The sequence below is a fragment of the Odocoileus virginianus genome, chromosome 4 (genome assembly GCF_023699985.2).
Source record: "Odocoileus virginianus isolate 20LAN1187 ecotype Illinois chromosome 4, Ovbor_1.2, whole genome shotgun sequence".
In the NCBI taxonomy this organism is placed as follows: Eukaryota; Metazoa; Chordata; class Mammalia; order Artiodactyla; family Cervidae; genus Odocoileus; species Odocoileus virginianus.
This window is the reverse complement of record NC_069677.1, coordinates 415,261-426,829: the sequence shown is the minus strand read 5'-3', so window position 1 is coordinate 426,829 and position 11,569 is coordinate 415,261.

The window sequence follows — 11,569 nt, the reverse complement described above, 5'->3', positions numbered from 1 at the left end:
GCAGCACTTTCACAGCATCATCTTTCAGGATTTGAAGTAGCTTAACTGGAATTCGATCACCTCCACTAGCTTTGTTTGTAGTGATGCTTTCTAAGGCCCACTCGACTTCACATTCCAGGATGTCTGGCTCTAGGTGAGTTTTCACACCATTGTGATTATCTGGGTCATGAAAATCTTTTTTGTACAATTCTTCTGTGTATTCTTGCCACCTCCTCTTAATATCTTCTGCTTCTGTTAGGTCCATACCATTTCTGTCCTTTATTGAACACATCTTTGCATGAAATGTTCCCTTGGTATCTCTAATTTTCTTGAAGAGATCTCTAGTCTTTCCCATTCGGTTGTTTTCCTCTATTTCTTTGCATTGATCTCTGAGGAAGCCTTTCTTATGTCTCCTAGCTATTCTTTGGAACTCTGCATTCAAATGGGAATATCTTTCCTTTTCTCCTTTGCTTTTCACTTCTCTTCTTTTCACAGCTATTTGTAAGAAATTGCATTAGGGCAAGTTAAAATCTTTTCTGACCACAGTGCAGTAAGATTAGATCTCAATTACAGGAGAAAAATTATTAAAAATTCAAACATATGGAGGCTAAACAACACGCTTCTCAATAACCAACAAATCATAGAAGAAATCAAAAAAGAAATCAAAATATGCATAGAAATGAATGAAAATGATAACACAACAACCCAAAACCTATGGGACACTGTAAAAGCAGTGCTAAGGGGAAGATTCATAGCATTACAGGCCTACCTCAAGAAACAAGAAAAAAGTCAAATAAATAACCTAACTCTACACCTAAAGCAACTAGAGGAAGAAGAAATGAAGAACCCCAGGGTTAGTAGAAGGAAAGAAATCTTAAAAATTAGGGCAGAAATAAATGCAAAAGAAACTAAAGAGATCATAGCAAAAATTAACAAAGCTAAAAGCTGGTTTTTTGAAAAAATTAACAAAATTGACAAACCATTAGCAAGACTCATTAAGAAACAAAGGGAGAAGAACCAAATTAACAAAATTAGAAATGAAAATGGAGAGATCACAACAGACAACACTGAAATACAAAGGATCGTAAGAGACTACTACCAGCAGCTCTATGCCAATAAAATGGACAAATTGGAAGAAATGGACAAGTTCTTAGAAAAGTATAACTTTCCAAAACTGAACCAGGAAGAAATAGAAGATCTTAACAAAACGATCACAAGCAAGGAAATCGAAACTATAATCAGAAATCTTCCAGCAAACAAAAGTCCAGGACCAGATGGCTTCACAGCTGAATTCTACCAAAAATTTAGAGAAGAGCTAACACCTATCTTACTCAAACTCTTCCAGAAAATTGCAGAAGAAGATAAACTTCCAAACTTATTCTATGAGGCCACCATCACCCTAATTCCAAAACCAGACAAAGATGCCACAAGAAAAGAAAACTACAGGCCAATATCACTGATGAACACAGATGCAAAAATCCTTAACAAAATTCTAGCAAACAGAATCCAACAACATATTAAAAAAACCATACACCATGACCAAGTGGGCTTTATCCCAGGAATGCCAAGATTCTTTAATATCCACAAATCAATCAATGTGATACACCACATTAACAAATTGAAAAATAAAAACCATATGATTATCTCAATAGATGCAGAAAAAGCCTTTGACAAAAATTCAACATCCATTCATGATAAAAACTCTCCAGAAAGCAGGAATAGAAGGAGCATACCTCAACATAATAAAAGCTATATATGACAAACCCACAGCAAGCATCACCCTCAATGGTGAAAAATTGAAAGCATTTCCCCTGAAATCAGAAACAAGACAAGGGTGCCCACTCTCACACTATTATTCAACATAGTTTTGGAAGTTTTGGCCACAGCAATCAGGGCAGAAAAAGAAGTAAAAGGAGTCCAGATAGGAAAAGAAGAAGTGAAACTCTCTCTGTTTGCAGATGACATGATCCTCTACATAGAAAACCCTAAAGACTCTACCAGAAAATTACTAGAACTAATCAACGAATACAGTCAAGTTGCAGGATATAAAATTAACACACAGAAATCTCTTGCATTCCTATACACTAACAACGAGAAAACAGAAAGAGAAACTAAGGTAACAATACCATTCACCATTGCAACAAAAAGAATAAAATACTTAGGAGTATATCTACCTAAAGAAACAAAAGACTTATACATAGAAAACTATAAAACACTGATGAAAGAAATCAAAGAGGACACAAGCAGATGGAGAAATATACCATGTTCATGGATTGGAAGAATCAATATTGTCAAAATGGCTATACTACCCAAAGTAATCTATAGATTCAATGCAATCCCTATCAAACTACCAACAGTATTTTTCACAGAACTAGAACAAATAATTTCACAATTTGTATGGAAATACAAAAAACCTCGAGTAGCCAAAGTAATCCTGAGAAAGAAGAATGGAACTGGAGGAATCAATCTGCCTGACTTCAGACTCTACTACAAAGCCACAGTCATCAAGACAGTATGGTACTGGCACAAAGACAGAAATATAGATCAATGGAACAGAATAGAAAGCCCAGAGATAAATCCACGAACCTATGGTCACCTTATCTTCGACAAAGGAGGCAAGGATATACAATGGAAAAAAGATAACCTCTTTAACAAGTGGTGCTGGGAAACTGGTCAACCACCTGTAAAAGAATGAAACTAGAACACTTTCTAACACCATACACAAAAATAAACTCAAAATGGATTAAAGATCTAAATGTAAGACCAGAAACTATCAAACTCCTAGAGGAGAACATAGGCAAAACACTCTCTGACATAAATCACAGCAGGATCCTCTATGACCCACCTCCCAGAATTTCAGAAATAAAAGCAAAAATAAACAAATGGGACCTAATGAAACTTAAAAGCTTTTGCACAACAAAGGAAACTATAAGCAAGGTGAAAAGACAGCCGTCAGATTGGGAGAAAATAATAGCAAACGAAGCAACAGACAAAGGATTAATCTCAAAAATATACAAGCAACTCCTCCAGCTCAACTCCAGAAAAATAAATGACCCAATCAAAAAATGGGCCAAAGAACTCAACAGACATTTCTCCAAGGAAGACATACAGATGGCTAACAAACACATGAAAAGATGCTCAACATCATTCATTATCAGAGAAATGCAAATCAAAACCACAATGAGGTACCATTATACGCCAGTCAGGATGGCTGCTATCCAAAAGTCTACAAGCAATAAATGCTGGAGAGGGTGTGGAGAAAAGGGAACCCTCTTACACTGTTGGTGGGAATGCAAATTAGTACAGCCACTATGGAAAACAGTGTGGAGATTTCTTAAAAAGCTGGAAATAGAACTGCCATATGACCCAGCAATCCCACTTCTGGGCATACACACCAAGGAAACCAGATCTGAAAGAGACATGTGAACCCCAATGTTCATCGCAGCACTGTTTATAATAGCCAGGACATGGAAGCAACCCAGATGCCCATCAGCAGACGAATGGATGAGGAAGCTGTGGTACATATACACCATGGAATATTACTCAGCCATTAAAAAGAATTCATTTGAATCAGTTCTAATGAGATGGATGAAACTGGAGCCCATTATACAGAGCGAAGTAAGCCAGAAAGATAAAGACCATTACAGTATACTAACACATATATATGGACTTTAGAAAGATGATAACGATAACCCTATATGCAAAACAGAAAAAGAGACTCAGATGTATAGAACAGACTTGTAGACTCTGGGAGAAGGCGAGGGTGGGATGTTTCAAAAGAACAGCATTGAAACATGTATATTATCTAGGGTGAAACAGATAACCAGCTCAGGTTGGGTACATGAGACAAGTGCTCGGGCCTGGTGCACTGGGAAGACCCAGAGGGATCGGGTGGAGAGGGAGGTGGGAGGGGGGACTGGGATGGGGAATACATGTAAATCCATGGCTAATTCATTTCAATGTATAACAAAAACTACTGTAATGATGTAAAGTAATTAGCCTCCAACTAATAAAAAATAAATAAATACTTTAAATCGAGGCAGAAAATTGTGGCCCATGGGTAAAATCTAGTCATATTTTTACAAATAAATTTTTTTTTGGACAAAGCTATGCACATTTGTTCCCTTATTATATGTGGCCGCTTTCTTGCTGCAACAGCAGAGTTGAATACTTGCAACAGTGACCATATGGAACACAAAGGCTCAAAAGTTCACTCATTAATCCTTTGGTAAAGCTACAAAGTAATCCCTCTGAGGTCAGCTATCACCTCTTATCTGTTTCTGGAATAGATATTTGAGCCTAATATGAACTAAATTTAATGGTTAGAATCTCATCCTTTGTCTTCCTTCCAGCCCAAACCAGTAATATTTAGCTGTCTAGAAAAGTCAAATTATTTCAGAGACTTGTTTACTGCTTATTTTTAAGAACTTTATTGAATTTATTTATTTTTCTTATGTCAACATATTTTTTAAAATTATTTTTATTCTAGTTGATACATAATATTATTTAAGTTACATGTGTGCGAAATAGTTATTCAGAATTTTTTAATGTTTTGCTCAAAATATTGGCTATATTTCCTATTTTACAATGTATCCCTGTAGCTTATTCTATAGAAAATACTTTGCACCTCTTAATCCCCTACTCCTATATTGCCCCTCCCCATGTTCTCTCTACCCACTAGTAACCAGTAGTTTGTTCTCTGTATCTGTGACAGGCTCTTTGTTTATTTTTTTAATGTGGTGAAAATGGATATAAAATTAGAATGGGGAGCAAAATGTGTATTTTTATAAGCTTAGGATTCATAAATGCTTATTGTCTATAATTTTATTTATTCATTAGCTGTGCTGGGTCTGCGCTGCTGTGCTGCCTTTTCTCTAGATGCTGAGAGCAGGGACTGCTTTCGAGGAGGGTGAGCTTCTCATTGTGGTGGTTTCTTTTGTTGCTGAGCACAGGCTCCAGGCACACAGGCTTCAGCAGTTGCAGCATGTAGGCTCAGGAGTTGTGGTTCCTGGGCTCTAGAGCACAGGCTCAATAGTTGTGGAGCACGGGCTTAGTTGCTCCGCAGCCTGTGGGTCCAGCAATTGAACCCAAGTCCCCTGCATTGGCAAGTGGATTCTTTGCCAATGAGCCACCAAGAAAGCCCCCAAATGCTTACTGAATTGTGGTCATATAAACTCAGAGGTTAATAAGAAGTATTTTTAAAATCATTGTTGTTCAGAAAAAATATATAAAAAATATTTAAAATACTAAAAATTCTATAAAACAGCTTTAAAAACCAAAGTTGTAGTAGATTAAGACTATTTTGACTGTCAGAAACTGCAGAATTGGAGGGAGGAGCCAAGATGGCAGAGGAATAGGACGGGGAGACCACGTTTTCCCCTACAAATTCATTGAAAGAACAATTGAACACTGAACAAATTTCAAAACAACTTCTGATCGCTAGCAGAGGACATCAGGTGCCCAGAAAAGCAACCCATTGTCTTTGAAGGGAGGTAGGACAAAATATAAAAGATAAAAAGAGAGACAAAAGAGCTAGGGACGGAGACCCATCCCGGGAAGGGAGTCTTAATAGAGGAAGTTTCCAATCACCAGGAAACCCTCGCACTGGTGGGTCTGGGGGAAGTTTTCGAATCTCAGAGGGCAACCTAACTGGGAGGAAAAATTAAATAAGGCCCACAGATTACGTGCCTAAAAGCAACTCCCAGCAGAAAAGTACCCCAGAAGCCCGCACCCGCCACCAACAAGGGGGGGTAGAACAGAGAGGAGTGGGCGGCATTGCTTAGGGTAAGGACCGGGGCTGAAGGCCCTGAGAGCAATTGGAGGGAGCTCTTTTAAACTGTGGGATAGCAAGGGAGAAAATTAACCGGCCCGAACACACTGCTGGCGGTTCGCAAAACAAAGGGACTGAGAAACTCCAGAGAAGAGCCGCCCCATCCCCGCTGGAGGTAGGAGGCAGGGGGGAGGGGAAAGAGGCAAACTCAGCCCCAAAGAAGCCATCCCCTCCCACACTGCAAACAGGCCTCCAGTTTCTATCTAAAGACTTCCTGAGATTCTGGATGGTCGACATCCGCCGCCGGGAGGGTCGTGGCTAGAGGCCAGCTCCTGAGAAAAAACACAAGCCGCAGGCGCCCGACTGGTGCGCACTGGGGCCGCGGAGGGAAAAGGCACACCACACCTGGGGAGGGAGCACCCAAGCCCCTGGCTGCTTGAACCGCTCAGGCCGGGGAAGGCACAAAACGCAGGCGCAACCGAATCCGTGCTTTTGTGGAGTACCCGAAAACTGGAACCGCACTCAACGCAGGGCCAGCTCCATATAGAGCAGCCAGGAGCCTAAGCAGTGTAGACGGGGAAAGCACAGACACCCATGAGCGGGGCAATCCAGTGTGGCCTACACGATGAGTGCTATCCACACACAGCGATATCTGTCTGCAGCGCCCCGCCCTCCCCCTAGCAGGACTGAACTGAACTAGCGAACCTAAATAAGAGATCACCTCTGCCCGCCTGTGTCAGGGCGGAAATTAGACACCGAAGAGACGGCAAAGAGAAGCCAAATAAACAAAGGGAACCGCTTCAGAAAGGACCAGTGCAACAGATTAAAATCCCTGAAGGTAACACCGACTACACCGGAAGGGGCCTATAGATATCGAGAAGTGTAAACTGGAAAGAGGCGCTATCTGAAATTGAACTGAACCTACACTGACCACAACAGCTCCAGAGAAATTCCTAGATATATATGTATATATACTACAAAGCCACAGTCAAGACAGTATGGTACTGGCACAAAGACAGAAATATAGATCAATGGAACAGAATAGAAAGCCCAGAGATAAACCCACGAACCTATGGTCACCTTATCTTCGACAAAGGAGGCAAGGATATACAATGGAAAAAAGACAACCTCTTTAATAAGTGGTGCTGGGAAAACTGGTCAACCACCTGTAAAAGAATGAAACTAGAACACTTTCTAACACCATACACAAAAATAAACTCAAAATGGATTAAAGATCTAAATGTAAGACCAGAAACTATAAAACTCCTAGAGGAGAACATAGGCAAAACACTCTCCGACATAAATCACAGCAGGATCCTCTATGATCCACATCCCAGAATTTTAGAAAACAAAAGCAAAAATAAACAAATGGGACCTAATGAAACTTAAAAGCTTTTGCACAACAAAGGAAACAATAAGCAAGGTGAAAAGACAGCCGTCAGATTGGGAGAAAATAATAGCAAACGAAGCAACAGACAAAGGATTAATCTCAAAAATATACAAGCAACTCCTCCAGCTCAACTCCAGAAAAATAAATGACCCAATCAAAAAATGGGCCAAAGAACTAAACAGACATTTCTCCAAGGAAGACATACAGATGGCTAAAAAACACATGAAAAGATGCTCAACATCACTCATTATCAGAGAAATGCAAATCAAACCACAATGAGGTACCATTACACGCCAGTCAGGATGGCTGCTATCCAAAAGTCTACAAGCAATAAATGCTGGAGAGGGTGTGGAGAAAAGGGAACCCTCTTACACTGTTGGTGGGAATGAAAATTAGTACAGCCACTATGGAAAACAGTGTGGAGATTTCTTAAAAAGCTGGAAATAGAACTGCCATATGACCCAGCAATCCCACTTCTGGGCATACACACCAAGGAAACCAGATCTGAAAGAGACACGTGCACCCCAATGTTCATCGCAGCACTATTTATAATAGCCAGGACATGGAAGCAACCCAGATGCCCATCAGCAGACAAATGGATGAAGAAGCTGTGGTACATATACACCATGGAATATTACTCAGCCATTAAAAAGAATTCATTTGAATCAGTTCTAATGAGATGGATGAAACTGGAGCCCATTATACAGAGTGAAGTAAGCCAGAAAGATAAAGACCATTACAGTATACTAACACATATATATGGACTTTAGAAAGATGGTAACGATAACCCTATATGCAAAACAGAAAAAGAGACTCAGATGTATAGAACAGACTTGTGGACTCTGGGAGAAGGCGAGGGTGGGATGTTTCAAGAGAGCCGCATCGAAATATGTATATTATCTAGGGTGAAACAGATCACCAGCCCAGGTTGGATGCATGATACAAGTGCTCGGGCCTGGTGCACTGGGAAGACCCAGAGGGATGGGGTGGAGAGGGAGGTGGGAGGGGGGACTGGGATGGGGAATACATGTAAATCCATGGCTAATTCATTTCAATGTATGACAAAAACCACTACAATGTTGTAATTAGCCTCCAACTAATAAAAATAAATGGAAAAAAAATTTTTTTTATTTCCTTTAAAAAAATTTTTTTATTATTATTAGTTTTAATTTTTCTCTTTTATTTTCCTTTAAAATTCCCTATTACTCCCCCATAACCCCTCAACTTTCATTTTCATATATTTTTATGATTTTTATAATTAGGGGCAAAATTTTTTTTCATTTCCTTTTCTTTTTTTTTTCTTTTTCTTGCTTTTCTCTCCTATTTCCTTTTAAAGTCCTCTAATGCTCCTCTATTATTCCTTAATTTTCATTTTCATTTCACTATAGCCTTGCAAAAAAAAAAAAAAGAGAGAGAAGCCCTATTTTTAAACCGAACTTCATATATATTTCTAAATTTTTTTTGTGTTTTTGTTTTTAAATATTGTATTTCAGAGTCTAACCTCTATGCTAGATTTTTAATCTTTGTTTTTCAGTATGTGATATCAATTTTGGACATTTAAGAATCCAAAATTCAGTTCCCATTTCTATTCAGGAGTGTGTTGATTACTCTCCCACTTTTGAGAAAAGTGAGAGAAAACTCTCTGTTTTCTACCTCAGAATACCTCTATTTCCTCCTTTCCCCTTCTCTTCCCAATCCAATTCTGTGAATCTTTGTGGGTGTCTGGGTTACGGAGAACACTTTGGGAACAGATAACTGGGTAGATCTGTCTCTCTCCTCTTGAGTCCCCCCTTTTTCTCCTCCTGCTCACCTGTATCTCCTTCCTCCCTCTCCTATTCTTCATGTAACTCTGTGAACCTCTCTGGTTGTCCCTCACGGTGGAGAATCTTTTCACCATTAACCTAGAAGTTTCATTATCAGTGCTGTATAGTTGGAGAAGTCTTGAGACTATTGGAAGAATAAAACTGAAATCCAGAGGCAGGAGACTTAAGCCCCAAACCTAAGAAAACCAGAAAACTCCTGACTACATGGAACATTAAGGAATAAGAGACCATCCAAGAGCCTCCATACTTACACCAAAACCAACCACCACCCAAGAGCCAGTAAGCTCCAGAACAAGACATACCACGCAAATTCTTTAGCAACAGAGAAACATAGACCTGAGTCTCAACATACAGGCTGTCCAAAGTCACACCTAACACATAGACCCATCGCAAAACTCATTACTGAACACTCCATTGCACTCGAGAGAGAAGAAATCCATCTCTATGCACCAGAACACTGACACAAGCTTCCCTAACCAGGAAACCTTGACAAATCAATTGTCCAACCCCACCCACTGGGTAAAATCTCCACAATAAAAAAGAACCACAGACCACCAGAATACAGAAAGCCCACTCCAGACACAGCAATCTAAACAAGATGAAAAGGCAGAGAAATACCCAACAGGTAAAGGAACATGAAAAATGTTCACCAAGCCAAACAAAAGAGGAGGAGATAGGGAAACTACCTGAAAAAGAATTTAGAATAATGATAAAAATGATCCAAAATCTTGAAAACAAAATGGAGTTACAAATAAATAGCCTGGAGACAAAGATTGAGACGATGCAAGAAATGTTTAACAAGGACCTAGAAGAAATACAAAAGAGTCTATTAAAAATGAATAATGCAATAAATGAGATCAAAAACACTGTGGAGGGAACCATGAGTATAATAACAGAGACAGAAGATAGGATAAGTGAGGTAGAAGATAAAATGCTGGAAATAAATGAAGCAGAGAGGAAAAAAGAAAAAAAGAATCAAAAGAATGAAGACAACCTGAGGGACTTCTGGGACAATGTAAAACACCCCAACATTCGAATCATAGGAGCCCCATAAGAAGAAGACAAAAAGAAAGGCCATGAGAAGTTACTCCAGGAGATAATAGCTGAAAACTTCCCCAAAGTGGAAAAGGAAATAACCAACCAAGTCCAAGAAACCCAGAGAGTCCCAAACAGGATAAACCCAAGGCGAAACACCCCAAGACACATATTAATCAAATTAACAAAGATCAAACACAAAGAACAAATATTACAAGCAGCAAGGGAGAAACAACAAATAACACACAAAGGGATTCCCATAAGGAGAACAGCTGATCTATCAATAGAAACTCTTCAGGCCAGAAGGGAATAGCAGGACATACTTAGAGTAATGAAAGACAATAACCTACAACCTAGATTACTGTACCCAATGAAGATCTCATTCAGATATGAAGGAGAACTCAAAAGCTTTACAGACAAGCAAAAGCTGAGAGAATTCAGCACCACCAAACCAGCTCTTCAACAAATGCTAAAGGATCTTCTCTAGACAGGGAATACAGAAAGGTGGTATAAACATGAACCCAAAACAAAAAAGTAAATGACAACGGGACCATACCTATCAATAATTACCTTAAATGTAAATGGGTTGAATGCCCCAACCAAAAGACAAAGGCTGGCTGAATGGATACAAAAACAAGACCCCTATATATGCTGTCTACAAGAGACCCACCTCAAAACAAGGGACACATACACACTAAAAGTGAAGGGCTGGAAAAAAATATTTCACACAAACGGTGACCAAAAGAAAGCAGGAGTCACAATACTCATATCAGATAAAATAGACTTTCAAATAAAGGCTGTGAAAAGAGACAAAGATGGACACTACATAATGATCAAAGGATCAATCCAAGAAGAAGATATAACAATTATAAATATATATGCACCCAACATAGGAGCACCGCTATATGTAAGGCAAACGCTAACGAGTATGAAAGAGGAAATTAATAGTAACACAATAATAGTGGGAGACTTTAATACCCCACTCACAACTATGGATAGATCAACTAAACAGAAAATTAACAAGGAAACACAAACTTTAAAGGACACAATGGACCAGCTAGACCTAATTGACATCTATAGGACATTTCACCCCAAAACAATCAATTTCACCTTTTTCTCAAGTCCACATGGAACCTTCTCCAGAATAGATCACATCCTGGGCCATAAATCTAGCCTTGGTAAATTCAAAAAAGTTGAAATCATTCCAGTCATCTTTTCTGACCACAGTGCAGTAAGATTAGATCTCAATTACAGGAAAAAAATTATTAAAAATTGAAACATATGGAGGCTAAACAACACGATTCTCAATAACCAACGAATCATAGAAGAAATAAAAAAAAGAAATCAAAATATGCATGGAAATGAATGAAAATGAAAACACAACAACCCAAAACCTATGGGACCCTGTAAAAGCAGTGCTAAGGGGAGGGTTCATAGCATTACCGGCCTACCTCAAGAAACAAGAAAAAAGTCAAACAAATAACCTAACTCTACACATAGAGCAACTAGAGAAGGAAGAAATGAAGAATCCTAGGGTTAGCAGAAGGAAAGAAATCTTTAAAATTAGGGCAG